This window comes from Vicugna pacos, chromosome 23 (assembly GCF_048564905.1).
Source record: "Vicugna pacos chromosome 23, VicPac4, whole genome shotgun sequence".
Lineage (NCBI taxonomy): Eukaryota > Metazoa > Chordata > Mammalia > Artiodactyla > Camelidae > Vicugna > Vicugna pacos.
In genome coordinates this window covers 19,544,238-19,563,878 of record NC_133009.1, presented here as the reverse complement: position 1 = coordinate 19,563,878, position 19,641 = coordinate 19,544,238, and the positions used below count along the sequence as shown (strand labels likewise).

The 19,641-nt window shown below is 42.0% G+C and overlaps 1 protein-coding gene across 1 annotated transcript in view; it reads right to left on the bottom strand.

Moving 5' to 3' along the window:
* KIF26B (kinesin family member 26B) overlaps positions 1–19,641 on the bottom strand; it is a 419,829-nt gene that overhangs the window by 300,659 nt on the left and 99,529 nt on the right. The window lies entirely within an intron of this gene.

Genomic DNA, 19,641 nt, shown 5'->3' with positions numbered 1-19,641 from the left:
TTGGGGCCCTGGTCAATCACAGCGAAATTCCGCAGCATCTCAAACGGGAGTACGGAAGACTTGGACTTATTTCCTGTTCTCCTAATATTTGCACTTGGGCAAGCCTTTTCCTCTTTCAATGCCCCAGTTTTCTCAACTGCCAGAGTAAAACTCTCTTGTAAAATAGGCTTACAAAAGAGTATATCATGGGTGGCCTATACTAAAAGATTTTTGCTGGTTTTCCCCAGAGAAGCAAAATTCCTGACATACGCAGATAGCTAGGTTTGTTATACTAAGCAAGGACATCCTATCCAAGAGATAAATCTATCAACCATATTCCAGCCAATGGTAAGAACAGGCATAGGAGATGGAGATTTAAAAAAAGGAGGCTTCTTTATAGACACATCTTCATGAAAACAATTTAACTCAAATAGAAAGAAACAGTAAATTTTTGTTATCCTTGATAATATAAACAATAAAGGAAAGATATTAAAGTTGAAAGAGGTAGTAGAAGGATACAGTATGATTCCAACTACATGACGTTCTGGGAAAGACAAACTCTGAAGACAGATTGGTGGTTGCTGGGAGTCAGGAAGGATGGAGGACTGAGTAGGTGGAGCCCAGGGCATTTTTAGGGCAGTGAACTATTACTCTGTATGGTACTGGAATGGTGGATGTAAGTTGTTACACATCTGTCAAAACTCATATGAGTTGCAACACAAAGTGTGAACCCTAATGTAAATTATGGACTTTACTTAATAATAAGGTATTAATATTGGCTCATCACTTATAACAAGTATGCCATAATAATGCAAGATGTTAATAGTAAGGCAAGCTGGGGGTGGGGTGAGAAGGCATATGGGAACTCTCTGTACTTTTTCCTCACTTATTAATAAGCCCAACCCTGCTATTTTTTTTAACATTTTTTATTGATTTATAATCATTTTACAATGTTGTGTCAAATTCCAGTGTTCAGCACAATTTTTCAGTCATTCATGGACATATACACACTCATTGTCACATTTTTTTCTCTGTGAGTTATCATAACATTTTGTGTATATTTCCCTGTGCTATACAGTGTACAACCCTGCTATTTTTAAAATCTATTAATTTAAAAAAAAAAGTGGGAAAGGGATTTTGGGTTTCAGCCCGCCTGCCTCTGGCCCTAAGCACTAATTACACAACAGAGTGCATGTCACATTCCTGCTCAGAGCCTCCAGGCTCTCATCTGGAACAAATAAGAATAACAATAGCTGATTTACCTCACAGGGCTGACCATCATAATGTGAGAGTCAAATAAAGTAATATACTTTTACTATATTTGTGAAGAGGGGCATCTTGAATAAACTTAAGTGACAGCTCTTTCTAAAAATGCAGTGTTATTTCATTATTATGAAAAGTTCTTATAGACTGTGAGGAACAAATATATTTTCTAAAATGTTAAGAAACAAAATGATAACACTGAGCCTGTCTTTCATACTCCTGAGTCATTCCCACTTGGGGATCCACGTCTAAGGTGCAACAGAAAAATACCGTGGACTCGTAAGTCTAACCCTCAAAATGCTTCCACCCACGTATTCTCAAAGTCACAGGCTGCAATTTCATGTACAGTCTTTTCTTCTCCAATCCATCTTCAGCAGTGGGCCAGAGACCCCAACAGCAGTGAATCACAGTATTAAAGTTACTCACAAAAATCCTGGGAAATGACCTGCAGCTCTAATCAGGGCTCACCCCAGTCATTTGTGGGCACATTTTTTTTTCCAGTAAAGACAGAGATTGTGTGAGATGCACACAAGAAGACAAAGCTCAGAGATCATTGAATGTTCTGCAATCCAGATACAGGAAAACATTCTATCAATGTTTTCTTTTGATTTAAAGAAAAGCATAGTAATTATTTTGCCAAGCACGGAAGATGTAATAATGAAGTAACGTCAACAATAATTTTTAAAAATCACATTCTGCCAAGTCGTTTTCACGGCTGTTTGTCAGGTCTGGCACACGGCCAGGGGCAGGAGATTTCCTGAGGAATGCTGAGCAAGAAGTGTCCCACCAAAGCAAAATGCCATTTTGTCACCTACTCTTTAGCAGCATCCTAAATGATGACAGCTGAGAAAAGTCTCAGAAGTCAGAAAGTCCAGTGCGTAAGTGATCTGGCCCCGAACATGTTATTATATGGGTATGTGATGTTTGTTTAGCTTGTGTTTTGCTTTCTGTTGCTTACATCCTGGCAGTTATAACTTCAAGGAAAAGAATATTCATGGCTATACTGAATTTATCCTTAGCCGAGTGATTACATCAAACTCAAAAGTGTAGGCATCAGAAAATCTCTCCAGTTTGCGGCATCCTAGCTAAGGGCCCTTACGGTCTACAGATCTCTACCACCAGCTTTTAGCTCCTCCTGGTTGCCTGCCCTCCCACCCACCCCCCTCTCTCAATGGCCTATTTGTGGACCTTCACATCGCTCTTATCTCTTGCAGAGAAGAGCATGTTCTGCCAGATCTTCTAACTTCTGAAGGAGAGCTTCATCCTCTCTTTGAATCTCCCGGCACCTCCAAATGCATTTTCCTATAAAAGAATTACTGCAGACTCAATTTTGTACTGTCTCTGTCTCCACCACTGCCAAAACCCCCAAGCTTTTTCATCCAGTGTTTGATCCTTCATGCACCTTAGATTTTTTTCCTTTCAGCTCAAGATGCTTCTTAACCAGAGGTTAAAGCTACAGAAGAGTTGATATAAATCCCTCAGAGACGCATGATCCACATATCCCTGTATTTTTCCTACTTACAAAATTGTCCTTCTTTCTAGGGAGAAAATGGAAAAGCATTGTTTTTTCTTGGTCGATTTCCATTTAGGCTGATCTCAAACAGTAAAAGCTGTCCTTGTTATTGAGAAACCCTTTTCTTTTCACCTTGTCTTGTTGATCTTGCCTCACTAGCCCGCGTTGACCTAATCTAGCCATGCTGAATCTCAGGGATGACAGGCACACCTGCAGGCAGGGGAATTATGTTATGCACAGTTTATGGAGTTTTCAGCACCACTTTTCACCCTGGAACTCTAATGTGTATGCCACCCCCCAAATTCATGCTTGTTGCTTACTGACTTAGCCTTACAATCTTAAGAAGTCATAGCCAAGTCCCTGCTGTGAAAGGTCAGCATCCAGAAATGACAATGCTCAGCTCTGGGGCAGTTCCAGCACTGGTCAGTTAACAGCTCAGGAATCAAGCAGATACTCGCGGGCAAGTCGACCTATCAGGTTGGACACCTCCCAGTGTAAAGAGAGGCCCTTGGAGAAGCAATGGGGGTAAGTAGTCAAGTCCAAGAGGGATACGTAGATGGGTGCTAGCAGAATTCTCCCTCTCCAGAAGATTCCTCTTCCTTTACCTTGCTGAGACCTAGTGGAATTCACACCTGTATTTGCCAGCCATTCATTGTACTGCCTTTTTCACCCAACCAGTGACAAGTGTTGATATTGTTTAATTGATTTGTTTTGCCTTTTCATGCCCTGCCTTTTGTGTGTATGTACCTAATAAATATTTGCTCATTTGACCCAGAGTTAAATCTTAATATGCTTAAGGCTCTCCTAGATCTCGTCTCAGAATTCTCAGTCCTCGTGATAGAGGCAATATAAACTAAGAAGAAAACCCACAGATACGCCCATCTGTACTTCTAAGTGAGTCTGCCTCTAGAGAGCGGTCGGGTGCTGTTCCACCCCAGAAGTCAGGTGGAGTGCAAACTTTATCTTGGAGACACTGGCTTGCTTAAAAGTGTTAAATTCTCACATGAGCCCCATACTGTTCAGGGCCATTGAAGGTAGAAAGATAAAACCGGTGGCCATTCTACTTCAGCTAAGTTTCCTTGTCTTCAGTTTTTCCTGTTCATCTCAAAAGCTTCCAAATTGCTGGCAAGAAAGGCTAACAAGCCCAGGGTCTGAGTCTTGTCTTCTGCCCAGCACTCCTGCCCCGTGATCCAGCAGCTGAGTCTGGAGGAGCTTGAGGGAAGTGGCCAGAAATGTGCCGAGAGGAGTCAGCTCTGGACGGGGATCCCACACCTGGGCGTTTAAGGACACCAGACCCCTTTCTGCTTGTCATTGTCACTGCGCCCCAGGCTACAGCTCTCCAGGTCTCCCTCAGCCTCCTCAACCCCTTCATCATCTTTAGTCCAAATCAAAACAGGGCCCCCTATTCCCTTCCTTTCGGAGTCACTTCGTTCCCCAAGATGCTGTTTAGGTGGTTAGGCTGTTTTTCTCAGCAGTGCACAGAACAAACGGCCTCTCTTCTAGCTCCAGCCTCAAGCTTAGAATAAACAGATCAATCAACCCTAAGGGAAAGCAACCACCCCTGAAAACCCGCAGACAATTAGCCCTCCCGGTCTGCCAGACGGGAAAAATGTAAGGGTTACTAGGCCACTGTAATATTGCTATTTGTTAACTAGAATTTTAGAATTCCTCGAGCTGGAAGGGACCTTAGTTCCAACTTCTTCCCTCTACAGAGAAAAAACTTAACGCCAGCATTTAAAGATCTTTTAATAACATAGAATTGAATATGGTAGGTCCATTTTTAAAGCAGGTTTCTAGGTTTATTTTCCTTTTGTCGAACAGTGAAGCACAAAACAACATGGCAGCAAAAGTCCAGTCGGGGTGTACGGAAAACTCAAACCACCCCTGAAATGCTGAAATCATAGATCACCGCCGCGTAACAGATCCAATATGCACTCCTGACTGGGGCATCCATCACCGGGCCCCTGGGAGCCCCTCCCCACAGTGGGACAACCCAGGCGCCGGCGGTCTGAAAGGAAATGTGCTGGAAACAAGTGAAATGCAGATTACTTGGTTCCCTTGAAGGTGACAATAGGGGTCTTTGGGCCAGTCTGTGTATGTCAAAAGCCTCATAGAAACCACACTTTAATTCATACTTAAACTCTATGTCAAATGCTGCAATTATATCAAATCAATGTGGAGAAACTGGCCATCTAAACCGTATAAATACTGCTGCATGGTTCCATGTATCTAGATATATTTATAGGGGTTAGGAGAGACAACTAAATTGTTACTTAATAAATGCAGGGATAGGAAAGAGTTTAAAACTTTTTAAAAGCAAATTATATCAGAGGAGAAAAATAACAAAAGAGGTTGATGATGGTTCAAAAAACATCAGGAAATCGCTGAGCTGGGTTTTCACCTTGGGAAAAAGGGTGGAAAATTTTTCTGTTAGGTAGTTAGATAAGTGGGGGTACCGGGTAGACAAGGTGGAGGAGAAGGAGGATGGTCCAGAAGATGGTGATATGCCCGCCTCCAGGATAAATGGGCTTTACTTCCTCTAAAGGAGTGCCAGCAAGAAACGATTAAAACCCCGTGGCCGCAACTGCGCGGTGGAGACAAGGACCTAACCGGACGTGACCCAGTGCTCACTGTAATATAATTAGCATTGCAGTTTAGGTCCCCCCATGGGTTTTTCTGTGTGCATCATGGGTAAGGACATGTGCAAAAGGGGACAAACATGGCTAAGCCCTCCAGGGGCAAGAGCCATCAATCAAGAGACCACCTCTAAGTGGGAAGGGGCAAGCACAGAACCTGCTTTTCCTCCCTTGGATTGGCCTGCCTCTCATTCTTGGAGGTGTACTTTCCCTTTAAAATATTTCGCTACACAGTGCTTTTGTCTCCTGTCTGAATTCTTGTCTTTTGGGTATGATAAAAACTGGGGACTTTCTCCTTCGCCTTTTGGGGTAACATTTCTAATGAGCCTCATTTTGGGAATAATTTTCCTAACTAAAAAGCAGCCAGGGAACCACAATGCACTCAGTCTCAGCAAAATTCCTTGCAGTGCAATCACACACGAGCCTAGTGACCCACAGCCCTGGCTGTGGTCTCCTTAGGTGACAGTATTCTGCATAGTCATGTTTAGAGCACTTTAGATTGGCATGGTTTGAATTTGTGGAATTAATGATGCACATCATAGTGGGAATCTAATATTTATTGTGATAAAATACACACAACATTTACCATTTCAAATCTTTTTAAGGGTACAGTTCAACGGATTAAGTGCATTCACATTGTTGTGCCACCATCACCACGATCCATCTCCAGAAATTTTCATCTTCCCAAAATGAACCTCTCTATCCAGTAAACAGTAACTCCAATGAGGATTATATAGTCAAGTCATCAGGCATCTAATGACACTTTACTGTTAATTATGTATTATTACATGAATTTAAACCTTGCAAGAAAAATAGAAAATGATTTAAGATTAGAATAAATATATTTCTACCACTTTTAAGGAAGAATGATGGGATGTAACACAACTGACCAACCAAGGGTACCGCACAAATGTGCACTGACACCAAGAGCAAGGGAGATAGTAGTCAAAAATCAGAAATAACCATCTTAAATAGGGCTTACCCCACAGCAATGGAGAAGAGTGTGAGACCCAAGAGACTTGCCACCAAGCCCAGTGAGGTCTCCTTCATCAATCCTACCTCCAATCACTTGTTTATTTAACAAATACGTATTCAATGGCTTCCATGTACTAACTAAGCTGAGTTAAAGTCCTCAGGGCAAACGCCATCATCAGTCCCACTCCCTGACCCCAAGGAACTTGCCTTCTAGTGGATGATTCAGGTAAGTGAATGGGATACTGTATTACAAAGATACACTACTTAGCTGAGACCTGAATAAAGAGCAGGAGTAGCCAGGAGGAAGTGAGTGGGGAGGAAAGCACTGCCAGGCAGAGGGAAGAGCTGTGTCAAGGCCAGGAGGTAAAAGAGAGGGAGCTCACTTGGCACCACTGGAGGGAGGTCCCTAACCCTGGATGTAGTATGAAAGGTGGTGAAAAATGAGACTGGGGAAGGTGCCAGAGGCCAAACCAGGAAGGACCCTAGTTGTGTTAAGGACTTTTAACTGTTACCTCAAAACAAGGGGGAGTCACTGAAGGTTGCATCAGGAAAATGGTGTCCGTAAAACAGGAACTGCAATCCTTGAACCATGTGCACAGATGTTTAGGAGAAATCGCGTGGTTCATATGTTAAACATCTGTCACATACTTAGATGTCCCTCCAAAGTAATTTTCAGCAGTATGAATGCTTTCCTCTGGATCTGTGACATGAGTGTTTGTCAAACGGGTTCTGCTCCACCGTACAGACCTTTCAGCCTGTGGACGGAGCAGCAGTCACTGCTGGCAGTCACCAGTCCTGCTAGTGGTCACCAGTCCTGCTGGCTTTCCTCCTCTTCCAGGACACACAGAAGACAAGGGTTCCCACTCCCTGTGCAGTTGGGCAGGGCCATGCGACTGGCATTACATTTTGTTGCTTCTGGGCTGAGGCATTTAAAAGCCAACATGCAACTCTTCTGTCCCCCTTTCCCTGCCTCAGTGCATCCTTGAAGCTTCATGCTGACATGGGGGTCATGAGATTAAAACAGTTCCGAGATGCGGAGGGCAACTGTCCTGGAGAGTCACCCGGACCACAGGGGACTTTGTATAAACAAGTTAAACCACTGGAATTACGTCTTACCACAACCTAACCTAGCTTATCCTGACTAATGCAGGTGGAGTAAACTATAAATCCATCTTCATCCTGAATTCCATTCTCTTATAAATACTTTATCACTGTTATCACTCTGAGGCAGCCTGGTGGGGTGACAGAGCATTGAACTTGTTGCTGAAAGAACTGGGTTCTAGTCCTGACTCTGCAGCCCATCGGTCATGTGAACTTGGGCAAATCTCATAAGCTCTCAGAGACCCACTTTCTTCTTTAAAAAGGGGGAGCAATACTTGCTACAACTTGAAGAGTTGGTGTAAAATTTAAAATAAAAAGGGAAAATGGATTTGAAAATCCACTCAAGGTACAACTAGTGTGATCATTTTCTTACAACTGCTAATGACAGTGTCCTGGGGGAGAAGCAGAGGAATGAATTAGAAATTGATTAATCTTCCCTCCTTTGCCACAAAAAAAAAAAAGGGTGGGGGCAAAAGACTCCTGTATTCATGTAGATTAAAAATCTCATTTTGTGGCTCGGATAACCTCAGATTTTTTTGAAAACTCATGTGAAGGTTGATTATCACATACAGGCTCAGATAATTTCCCCAGAGAGCTAAACAAATTAAAATATATTTTTTTAACTCCAGCAAGCTGACACGGACCATCCGTTGTGTCCTTGGTACAAGTTTCATCGTGTAGCGTTAATCAGAACCTGGGTGTCAAAGCAATATTTACCCGGTGGGAAGGGAGGTGGCAGAAGTGACAGGCAAGGAAGGTTCACCAGGGTCCCCTGACACATCACAGGGCCCACTATCCTCATCTCCATCTCCACCCTGGAGGTGGACCCAGCCGTGTAGACAGAGGCTGGGCTCTCTAGGGCCTGAACAGGCTGTCTCCCTACCGGGCCTGGCGCACCACCCCCAGAGGCCCATGATCTGCTATGCCTATAACCTCACCCAAATCCAGTCCTCCTACAGGAGGTGATTCAGAGGGAGCAGGTAAGGCTAACTCCGCAGAGAGCAGACTGAAGAGGAGGAGAAGATGACAGAAGGGGGACCAGCCTAAGCATCAGCGGCAGCTTGTGGAGCACAGACCTGTACGAGGAGGGCTCCAGGTCCAGCCGTGAGGAGCTGCAAGGAGCAGTACTTCTTCCGAACAGAGGTTAGGATCACAGAAAGAGTATAACCCAAAAGGAAAAATCAGGCAGTGAGAGCGTCTCCCCCATAGGGAGAAGCTTCTCTCTCCTGCTTTGCTTCTCGAGGGCCTCTGAGTGCACCCTCCTGCCCCCTTTCTCTCCCTCCTCACCGCAAGCCAAGATTTGTACACTAAATTCTGTGCTTTCCTCACTCCACCTCCTCCCTCACCAGTTCCATCTGTAGCTCAGGGATTTCTGTGTGTGTGTCCGTATTTCCCACAGACAGAGGAAGGTCAGCCCTTTTGTTCTATTCAGGCCTTCAACTGATTGGATGAGACCCACCCACAATGGGGAGAGCAATCTGCTTTACTTAGTCTATGGATTCGAGTGCTAATCTCATCCAAAACCACCCTCACAGACATGCCAGAATACTGTTAGACCAAATATCTGGGCACCTGTGGCCTAACGAGTTGACATATGGAATGCTATTGGCAGCTTTATCAGCACCCTTGGTTTCCAGGCATTCGTGATGCATGCTAATCCCTCTGTCCCCTAGCTGTGCTCCCTGCACACGGTACAACCACTCCAGAGCGCTGCATGCTTTGCTGCAATGTTCTGGTCAGTCCCCCTCCTTACTCCATCAAGGGTGAGGACTGTATCTGCAGGGAAGTAGTTGGCTTTCGGGTATCTGTGCTAGAAACAGCTCTTCTTCTTTGGGCAACTGGTTTGCCTTTATCTTCAGGGCCCTAAATTGTGTCACTGATCCCTTTACTTTCTTTCACTACCTACCAAGAAGCTCATGACCGACCTGCGGGCCACTTTTAGAGAAAACTTCACCCCAAAGTCCCTGTATTCCATATGCGGATCTTCCCTTAGACTGAACTTATTATTCCAATCCTCATCTTCTCTTCAACATCATTTCCTCACCTTATCCCTTTTTTTTGTTCCACTGCATGTATTTTAAAAAGACATCTCAAGTTTATTTTTGAATGAGGCCGATGTATATATAAATAAGACACAAGTGTGTGTGTGTTTACACATATATCCCCACATAGGTTACTTCATTTTACTCTCTCCAGCACCTAGTGTCTTGTCATTTTCCCCCAAACTGCTATTGAATTAGACTGCTCTGCATTCTGATAGTCTGTTAAACGCATCACACCTGCCACATCCCAAATGTCTAGGTGTCACCTAACTTTCACATTTCAAAGACAAGACCACACTGCCTTCTCCTTACTCTTCCCAGAATTCTAGGAATGTGATGATATGTGTCACTCAGTAACTGTCCTCTCCTTCCCCAGGGGCTGATTTTAACCGATTTAATGGGCTGGAAGGTGGACTCTGAATATTAGAAACAGTTTTGGTCTCAAGAATTAACAACTGACATCAACTGAAAGTAACCAGTTACAGATTCCTGGAGGAAGATAATACTTACCTCTGAAAAGGAGATTTGGGAGGGGAAGAAAAGATTCAACTGTCTTTGAAATGCCTTTCATTAAAAAGAAAAAAATCCAAAGCCAATATGGCAAAAAGCCAGCATTTGTTAAATATGAGTGGTGGGTTTGTTGGTTATATCATTCTTTGTGCATTTCTGTGTATTTGAACTAATTCTAATTTGATAAATATATTTACTGAAAGAATGCTGCTTTTAAACAAAGATGGCTAGAGAAAAGGAGCTTTCAGCTTAACCTGAATGCATCTCAGGGGCTTATCACCCAGGACCGGGAGCCTTGGGGGCCCACTCATTAGCAAGAGCTGAGGAACAGAGCAGCACACTCATTTACTTCCCAGATCACAACTCTTTCTTACTGAAATGGATTTAAGTGTTTTCACAGAGCTTCTGGCATCCCATCCCCTCTTTGTCATGATCCCACACACGAGACAGTTTTGTTTACAAGTATGAAAGGCTGCCAATCTCTTCTGTGACAGCTGTACCCAGAAAAAGTGCATTACCTCATCTGACAAACTAATGTAGACAAGGAAGAATCTGAAGGGTGCCGCCAAAAGTTAACTGACACTAATATGGATAGTTACTAGGGTTACAGATAATAATAATAACACCCTGCACGGAGTTTTCAGAGTTTCCAAAAATGTCTTTATGTGTTTGATCTCTCATTGTTCTTGAAAGACCCTGTGAAAGATGTAGGTAAAGAGAATGTCATATCCAGGATCACTCTTAATAATTTTATAAGCCATTCATCCTATTAAGGGATCAACATTTATTGTGTACCAGCCAGATAAGATTAGGGGCCAGTTCATGAATGCTAGGGATGCTAACATGAATAAACACACTCCCTGGCCTTAAAGAGCTCTCCATCAGATGGAGATAACACGACAAATATAGAAATGAGTACAACACGAGGCATGTGCCAAGGCTGCAGAAGAGGGATAAAGGGACTCCGGAAGGAGAAGACACATCCAATTTGATGAACTATGGCATTTGAATAATACGTAAGGGTTACAATGTATAGATGACAGAAGAAAAATGTTCCATGTAAATAAAAGGTCTTGAAAGCCAAGCCAGGGAGTTTGGACTTTAGAAGGCAATGCAGGGGAGGGTATAGCTCAACTGATGGAGCGCATACTGAGCACACAGGAGGTCCTACATTCAATCCCCAGCACCTCCTCCAATAAATAAATAAACAAACAAACAAACAAACCTAATCACCACACATCCCCCCAAAAAAGAAAATTCTTAAAAAAAAAATGAAGGTAACAGATACATTTTAGAGGACAGACCCACATTTACAATACTTTTTTTCCTACACTTTCCAAACAGCTTTAATGAGATACAATACAAATACTATATAATTCACCCATTTAAAGAGTACAGCTCTGTGTTTTTAGTATGTTTACAGGGTTGTGCAAGCATTATCAATTTTAGAACACTTTCAATCCCCTAAAAGAGACTCTATACGCCTTAGTTGTCACTCCTCATCTCAGCTCCTAGTACCACTAAATTTCTTATTTTCTCTACAGGTTTGCTTGTTCTGGACATTTCATAAAAGTGGAGTCATACAACGTGGTCTTTTGTGTCTGGCTTTTTTCACTGACCATAATGTTTTCAAAGTCCATCCATGTTGTAGCATGCATCACTACTTCACTCCCTTTTACTGCCAAGTAATATTCTGTTGTGCAGATATACCACATTTTGATTAGCCATGCAGTCAGCGGACATTTGGGTTGGTGCACTTTCTGGCTATTATGATTAACGTTGCTATAATTTGTTTTTACATAAGTTTATATAAGTTTTCAGGTACTTTTCTTCATTTTTTGTGGGTATATATCAAGGTGTGGAAACTTAAGGGCATGTGGTAACTCTACGTTTAACTTTTTGAGGATCTGTCGAGCTGTTTTCCACAGCGGCTGCACCATTTCACATTCCCATTAGCAGTGTATGAGGATTCAGTTTCTCCATATCCCCGCCAACATTTCTTGTTGTCTGTCTTTTTCATTCTAGTCATCCCACTGGGTAAGGCGGGCATGAGTGGTGTCTCCCTGCAGTTTGATTTGTGTTGCCTTGATGGTTAAAGATGTTGAGCTTCTTTTCATTTATTTAGAGACCATTTTTATATCTTCCTTGAAGAAATGTCAATTCAAATCCTTTATTCATTATTCAGTGAGGTTGTCTTTTTATTACTGATTTGTAAGAGTTCTGTATATATTCTAGATACAAGTCCCTTATAAGACAAATGACTTGCAAATTTCTTCCTATTCTGTCAGGGATTTTTTTCACTTTCTTGGTAGTATCCTTTGAAGCAAGTCTAAAATTTTTTTTTATATAGTCCAATTATCTATTTTTTCTTTGGTCACTCATGCATTTGGTTTTCCTACATATTTTGTCAGCACAGTTTTGATTTTCCTCACAAGACAGCAATTTTGGAATATCAGTTTTTATAGAGAGAACAGAAACATGACTCAGTCCTTGTTCTAGCATAGTGGTGATTTTTTTAACGAGCAGTTGAGAAGTTTCCACAGTCTAATTTCAGGCTCTGTAATCTTTCTCCTCCACAGTGCTCCAACTTCTCGTGCTGGACACCAGACAGCGTATCCATATCATAATGTGAGCTCTGGGCCTGGGACAGTTGGTACAATGGGCAGAAGGGGGCCACTTCTACACAGGAACCCCCGGCAATAATTTAAATGAATGTAGGAGTGATGGAGGACCACACAAATATAACCTACAAAATGCAAACAAAATGTATCTCCAGCTCAACTTCTGCTCAGCAGGATGTCAAAAATGCCCACAGATACTACAGCCCCACCTGATGGGAGGAGAAGTGTGAGAAAGGGCAAAGCAGGGTGGAAAGAGGAGTGGTCTTAACCAATGGCAGTTAAACAGGTCCACTTTGAAAATCTGAAGAAAAAAAAACTATGGCAAGCATCCTATGCACCTTGGAAGTGGCCCATGCTAGTGAGAGGCCCTGAAGCTGAAATTTCATCAATTTCATAATAAGTCTACTCTGCATGCATTTTGAGAAGAGGTTAAGGACAGAAGCACAGGAAAATATCTCCATTTAATGAGAAGAAAGAACTTATAAAAATCAACAGAAAAGAGACAGGTAGCATAAAAATTAGGAGGCACAGTGTCCCAGGATAATGACAAAAGTAGTTAATATTTATTGAGTGAGTCCATGTGAGCAGTTTCTAAGTGCTTTCTAGACATCCCTTGACATGACTCATCACAGCCCTATCATAGCCCCATGAAAGAAAGCCAGGGAAGGAAAACATTTTCCTGAATGGAAATACAGTCAGCAGTGTCAGATGCTGGTAGAAAAAAAAAAAAAAAGTCAAAAACAATGAGGGCCCACAAAATCGCTCAGGAGCTGATTAAGTTTGGTAACCAGTAAGTTGTTGGTTACATTCACTAGAGCAGTTTCAGGACAGTGTAAGGAATTTATGACCAACTGCAAAAGATTAAAGAGTGAGTTAGTTGTGGGGCAGCAGATGTGACATGTACAGACTTTTCCTTCAACAAGCTGGGTGGTGGATGGAGAATGAGGACAATCTTAAGGGAGGCTCACAGGACCAGGGGACATCTGATTTTTATTTCAACTTGGGCTTGTCTGTAAAGGGATGCAGCTTCAGATGAACAGGTTCCCAGACAAAGGAGGAGACAAAAGAGTATCCAGAACCAAAGAGGAAAAGAGGGAAGAAGAGGGGGGTACTTCTTCCTCAGAGTCAGAGAAGGCAAATATTTCTGAGGACTCAAGAAAAGAATCTAAAGTGACCCTAACTCCTTGGGTACCATTCGTCAGATACACCTTCCTGAATAAAAACATCCTCCTGACTCCTCATTATTTTTGCCATCAATTCTTGGGTCTTTTTCTGGCCTTGTTTAGTACCTGGATTGATCAGGGAAGAGGGTGCAAAACTGTGCTGTCTGTCAGCCCTTTAGACCATGCCCAGAGGGAATATATCAAAACTTAGCTCTCTGCTATCACAAAACAATGAGACCGAAATCCTTAAGAAATTCCATTAGACTTATTTGTTATGAGTGCTTTTCCTGTCTCCAAAAGATACCGCAAAACTTACCCCCTATGTATGTGACTGGTTTATACTGCCGGAACTGGAATGCTTTTTTATTTTTCTTTAAAGTGACCTGCTCCTCTGTGAACTCCCCCAGGGGCCCTCATTTGAAGTGGGGAAGACGGAGGAGCTGGAAAGCTTTCTAACCAAGTTATTAACTTGAGAAGCATCACATGTGCTCCGTGGTGAAACCAGCACCTGTAGGAGTGTCTTCACAGCCTCACACTTCCTCCTCCTTCACATATTGTCACACAGCCGGGCAGGATGTCATTTCATGGTACAAGAGCCACGAACAACTCTGAAACCTCAGGACTTGCTGAAGGGGGCAGAAGGGTCCAGCCTGGCTACAGTGCCTTTATGAATGGTCTACCTGCATTTGCTCTAAAAGACAAGTTGCTTCCAGTTTTAGTTTCTGGAGGGCAATTTCACATTTCCTTCACTGCATCTTAAGTCGATATAAGAAACCACCACTCCTAGGTATTCTCAGGTGTGCAAGCAGTCATCACCCAGATGCAAACAATTAACAAATCTAAATTAATTCTGTTAAGATTGAGCAAACAAATGAAGTGAGTTGATGTATTGAGTTCAATGTCAGAACTGGAAAGGATCTTCGAGACCATTTAGTCTGACAGTATCTTTTTACAGAGAAGGAAATTTAGGTTCAGTAAGGTAAAGAAACTTGCTCAAGGTCTCGGAATATGTTAGAAGCAGAACTGAGGACAGATAACAAATCTCTTGGCTTATTGTATTCTTCTTAATGATCATATAGATGGCCATTCCCCATCTCTCCCACCACCTATTTCTTCACATTCTGAAAAAAATAACCACAATTCCCCGACGTACTGGGAACATTGCCATGTTCCTTGCTGCTTCTATGACGTATAAAAGGGGCAGGGATCAGAGGGATAAGTTAGCTAGAACCGTCCTTGCTGCTAAGTTTATGGAACCACCAACCTCCAATCCTATATCCAGATCACACAATGTCCAATTTATGGTTGAATAAAACTGGATGCCTTCACATGACTCAATTCATTTGGCCATGTTTGTGGACTATCCACCATCCTGTTTTAGAAATAATTCCAAAACAAGTCCTTCAAATCCTTCACATCACCAGCTTTCTCTCCCAACGAAAGACTATTTAGGCCCAACAGGTTGGTACCCTGTACAGCATTACAGTAAATTTATATTTGCTTTTTCTGACTGTTACTGAAAATAACACGCTGACAGATATAATCCCGTTGCTATGATTACAAATCAACAAACAGGGCTTTGATGGTGAAGTGGCAAAGGGGCCAGTGTAGTGCACTAAGCATAAATCCAAGGAATTTGATGGGAAATGATTGCTTGGAGAGGTACTGACATAAGTCACAATAACAAATCAAACAAAATTGCTCATCTTTGGTAAACTTAATAAAATGGCAGTTTCTTGACACTGCCATTCCAGTTGATAAAAACATCCTAGAAGACATGCAGAGACCATGGGATGGGGACAGACAAACCAAATCCAAAGTGGATCCTGAGGACATAGAAAGTGGAACAAGTGGGTGGATTCTACTGAGCTTCTCAAGATGCTAAGGGTTCCGTTCTCACACATCTTGACAACTGTTGAATAATCTGAAGGTTGCAATATCGATGTTTATAGTAAGTAATCAGGCAGCAGAAGGCAGAAGCCTTGACCAGGGATTTCTTTGAGATAAGAAATGGTTCACGAACAGGCTAATAAGCTTAGAACCAGATTGATTTCGGGAGTAAACATTTGAAACGATAAAAGCAATACAACATTTCCTCTCTCCTGAAGAGCTCTCTGATTCAGGCTTCCTAGAATAAAGGCCTACACGTTAAGATACAGGGCAAGTGACCGCACGACCTGGAAGTGCAGCCCAAGTCCTGGAACCCTGGTGAGTCCAGCCCCCGGATTACAACCAGGCACTACAGCCAGACTTTGGCCGGGCAGCCACTTTATTGCACTGCCTGGCTGTCCATTTATATAAACACACAGCTGAAGAGAATCCAGGAATACCTCCAGCGGAGAAAGCCCTGCTTTTGTCTGGCAAAGCTGCTCCGACCCCAAAGGAATGTACAATAGGAAATGAAAGCTGGACAGAAAATCAATTCCAACAGGAAACAGGATGATCCCTGCTCAAGCTCAGTTCCAAGATATATCACTGTAATAACCCCGAGCACCGTGGCCAGGGAGCCTCCGCATGTGCACCATAGGAGAGGGGAAGGAAGGGCCCAGAGAAACCAGGGAAGAGGGCCCACATTACAGCCGTCTCAGTCACTGCCGTTTCAGTGAGATTTTAATTCATTTGTGCCCCTACCCATACAAGGCTGACGGTTGTGTTTTAAGACGAACTTGAACTGAAGACATGAAAAATCTCCTTTAAAAGTAGGCAGAGAAGTTTGGTACAGCCATTATGGAAAACAGTATGGAGATTCCTTAAAAAACTAAAAATAAATTTACCGTATGATCCAGCAATCCCACTCCTGGGCATATAACCCAAGAAAACTCCAATTTGAAAAGATACATGCACCCCAATGTTCACAGCAGCACTATATACAATAGCCAAGACATGGAAACAACCTAAATGTCCATCAATAGATGACTGGATAAGGAAGAGATATATATATATATAATGGAATACTACTCAGCCATAAAAAGAATAAAATAATGCCATTTGCTGCAACATGGATGGACCTGGAGATCGTCATTATAAGTGAAGTAAGCCAGAAAGAGAAAGAAAAATACCAAGTATCACTCATATGTGGAATCCAAAAAAGAAAAAAATAGACACAAACAAACTTACTTACAAAACAGAAACAAACTCACAAAGAAAACAAATGTATGGTTACAAGTGGGGAAAGGGATAAACTGGGAGTTTGAAGTTTGCAGATACTAACTACTATATATAAAATAGATAAACAACAAGTTTCTACTGTACAGCACAGGGAAGTATATTCAATATCTTGTAGTAACCTATAATGAGACAGAATAAGAAAAAGGAATATGTGTATGTATATGTGTACCTGAAACATTATGCTGTGCCCCAGAAATTGACACACTGTAGCTGACTATACTTCAATTAAAAAATAAAAGAACAAGGAGCATGAAAGAGAATTTTGAAAAGTTCAGATGGTCACTGTGACATCAAATAAAGGACATTAACTTGGTAAGCAGCTCAAAATGGTGGATACTGCTGATATTATTTACACTAAATCAGATTTTCTTTTCCAGTGGTTTGAGTGGGAAGGTGGAAAGAATTCTGTGGACCCAGGAGATATGATCTCTGGATCCAGCTCTGTCCAGTGTTAGCTGGGCAGCCTCGGGCATACTGCTTAACTCCTATGGGCCTCAGTTTTCTCATACGAAGTGGAAAACAACAGCTCAACTCCTCGGGACAGTTGTAAGGACTGAAAGAGATGATTTCTGTGAAAAGTGTTTTAAAAACTCAAACATTGCTTTTTATTACTTTGTTTATTGTATTGTTTTTCTTACATTATAGATCAAATTAATTTGTCTTTCCTATGAAAACACCATCTGATGTTGGCAAGCGAGAAAGGAAAAGTCAACATGTGATCAGAACTTGCCATTTCATTATACATTGAGAGGGTGATCCAAACTTTATAAAGTAAATAAATCCAGAATTGAAAAAGAAAAAGTAAAGTGAAAGCCATTCATTTAATCAGACCCATTGGAAATAAAAAGGATTTTCTGTACCAGGCTAGATTCTGGGCAGGCAAATATGTCTGAAGGTAGTAGAGGCTGGCACTGATGCAATAATAATAAGGAAAAGAAAAAAACAATGTGAAGGTTCAAATCCAGCTCAGGGAATGCGGGTTAAGCTAAAAGCCAGGCGGGAGGCGGGGAGCTGGGTTAGGAACACAAACAGGTTTAGTAATCAATCCAAAATCACAGTTGTGAAAACCACATAAAATGCCATCTGGCCTCCTGGATGGTGTGGAACATTAAGCAAAGGCAGCCTTCCAATACACATGTTCTCATTTCTCTGAGAACAGCTCTCCTCATTACCCGATCAACTGTGAAAGAGTTACCCAGGTCCCGGTCCAGCGTTTCCGCCCTCGCCAGAAACGCGTCCCGGGAAGGGGGCTCACCCGATGCTCTCTGGGTCCTGAAAACCAGTCGGGGGCGTGGGGTCTCTTCTGCTTTCCCAAGACTGTTTGCCATGACCATGTCCATCTTCCTCTTTGCCTTAAACATGTTTATAAAAGTGTAGCTGATAATATTCTGGAAAATTATTCACATATGTGAGTCTAATTTTTAGATATCCAGGTCAATGGCATTTAAGTACATTCGTATTATTTTGCAAACCATCACCACTATCTGTCTCCGGGACATTTTCATCATCCCAGACTGAAACTCTGCACCCTTTAAACAATACTCATTTTTACCCTTCTCCTAGCCCCTGGCCACCACTATCTACTTTCTATCTCTATGAATTTGCCAATGATATACATGGAACCATATGATATTTGTCCTTTTGTGTCTGGCTTATTTCATTTAGCATAATGTCCTCAAGGTTCATGCTACAAGTTATATAGCATGTATCATATTTTCATTATTTTGAACACTGAATAATATTCCATTTTATGTATTTGTTTATCCATTCACCCATCAAAGCACGCTGGAAACTACTTTCTGGATAGTATCAGCTCACTTGTAGTGAAGGAAGGTCATATTTGCCTACCAGTTGGAACATCAGGCATCTGTCTTCCAGATTCACAAGCACACAGGAAATCTGCCACCATGGTGTCCCACCTCCCAGCCACTAGGCTGTGAGCTTGGGAAGGGCAGGAACCATGTCTTCATCTGACAATGTTCCCATTCCTGCCAACCAGCACGGTGCCTGGCACAGGGTAGGCACTCAATAAGTACTTCATAAAGGATTAAGTAAACCTCGACAACACCTTTTTCTTTTTTTTAACATTTTTTATTGATTTATAATCATTTTACAATGTTGTGTCAAATTCCAGTGTTCAGCACAATTTTTCAGTCATTCATGGACATATACACACTCATTGTCACATGTTTTTCTGTGAGTTATCATAACATTTTGTGTATATTTCCCTGTGCTATACAGTGTAATCTTGTTTATCTATTCTACAATTTTAAAATCCCAGTCTATCCCTTCCCACCCTCCACCCCCCTGGTAACCACAAGTCTGTATTCTCTGTCTGTGAGTCTATTTCTGTCCTGTATTAATGCTTTGTTTTTGTTTGTTTGTTTTTGTTTTTGTTTTTTAGATTCCACATATGAGCGATCTCATATGGTATTTTTCTTTCTCTTTCTGGCTTACTTCACTTAGAATGACATTCTCCAGGAGCATCCATGTTGCTGCAAATGGCATTATGTTGTCGGTTTTTATGGCTGAATAGAATTCCATTGTATAAATATACCACATCTTCTTTATCCAGTCACCTGTTGATGGACATTTAGGCTGTTTCCATGTTTTGGCTATTGTAAATAGTGCTGCTATGAACATTGGGGTGCAGGGACAACACCTTTTTCT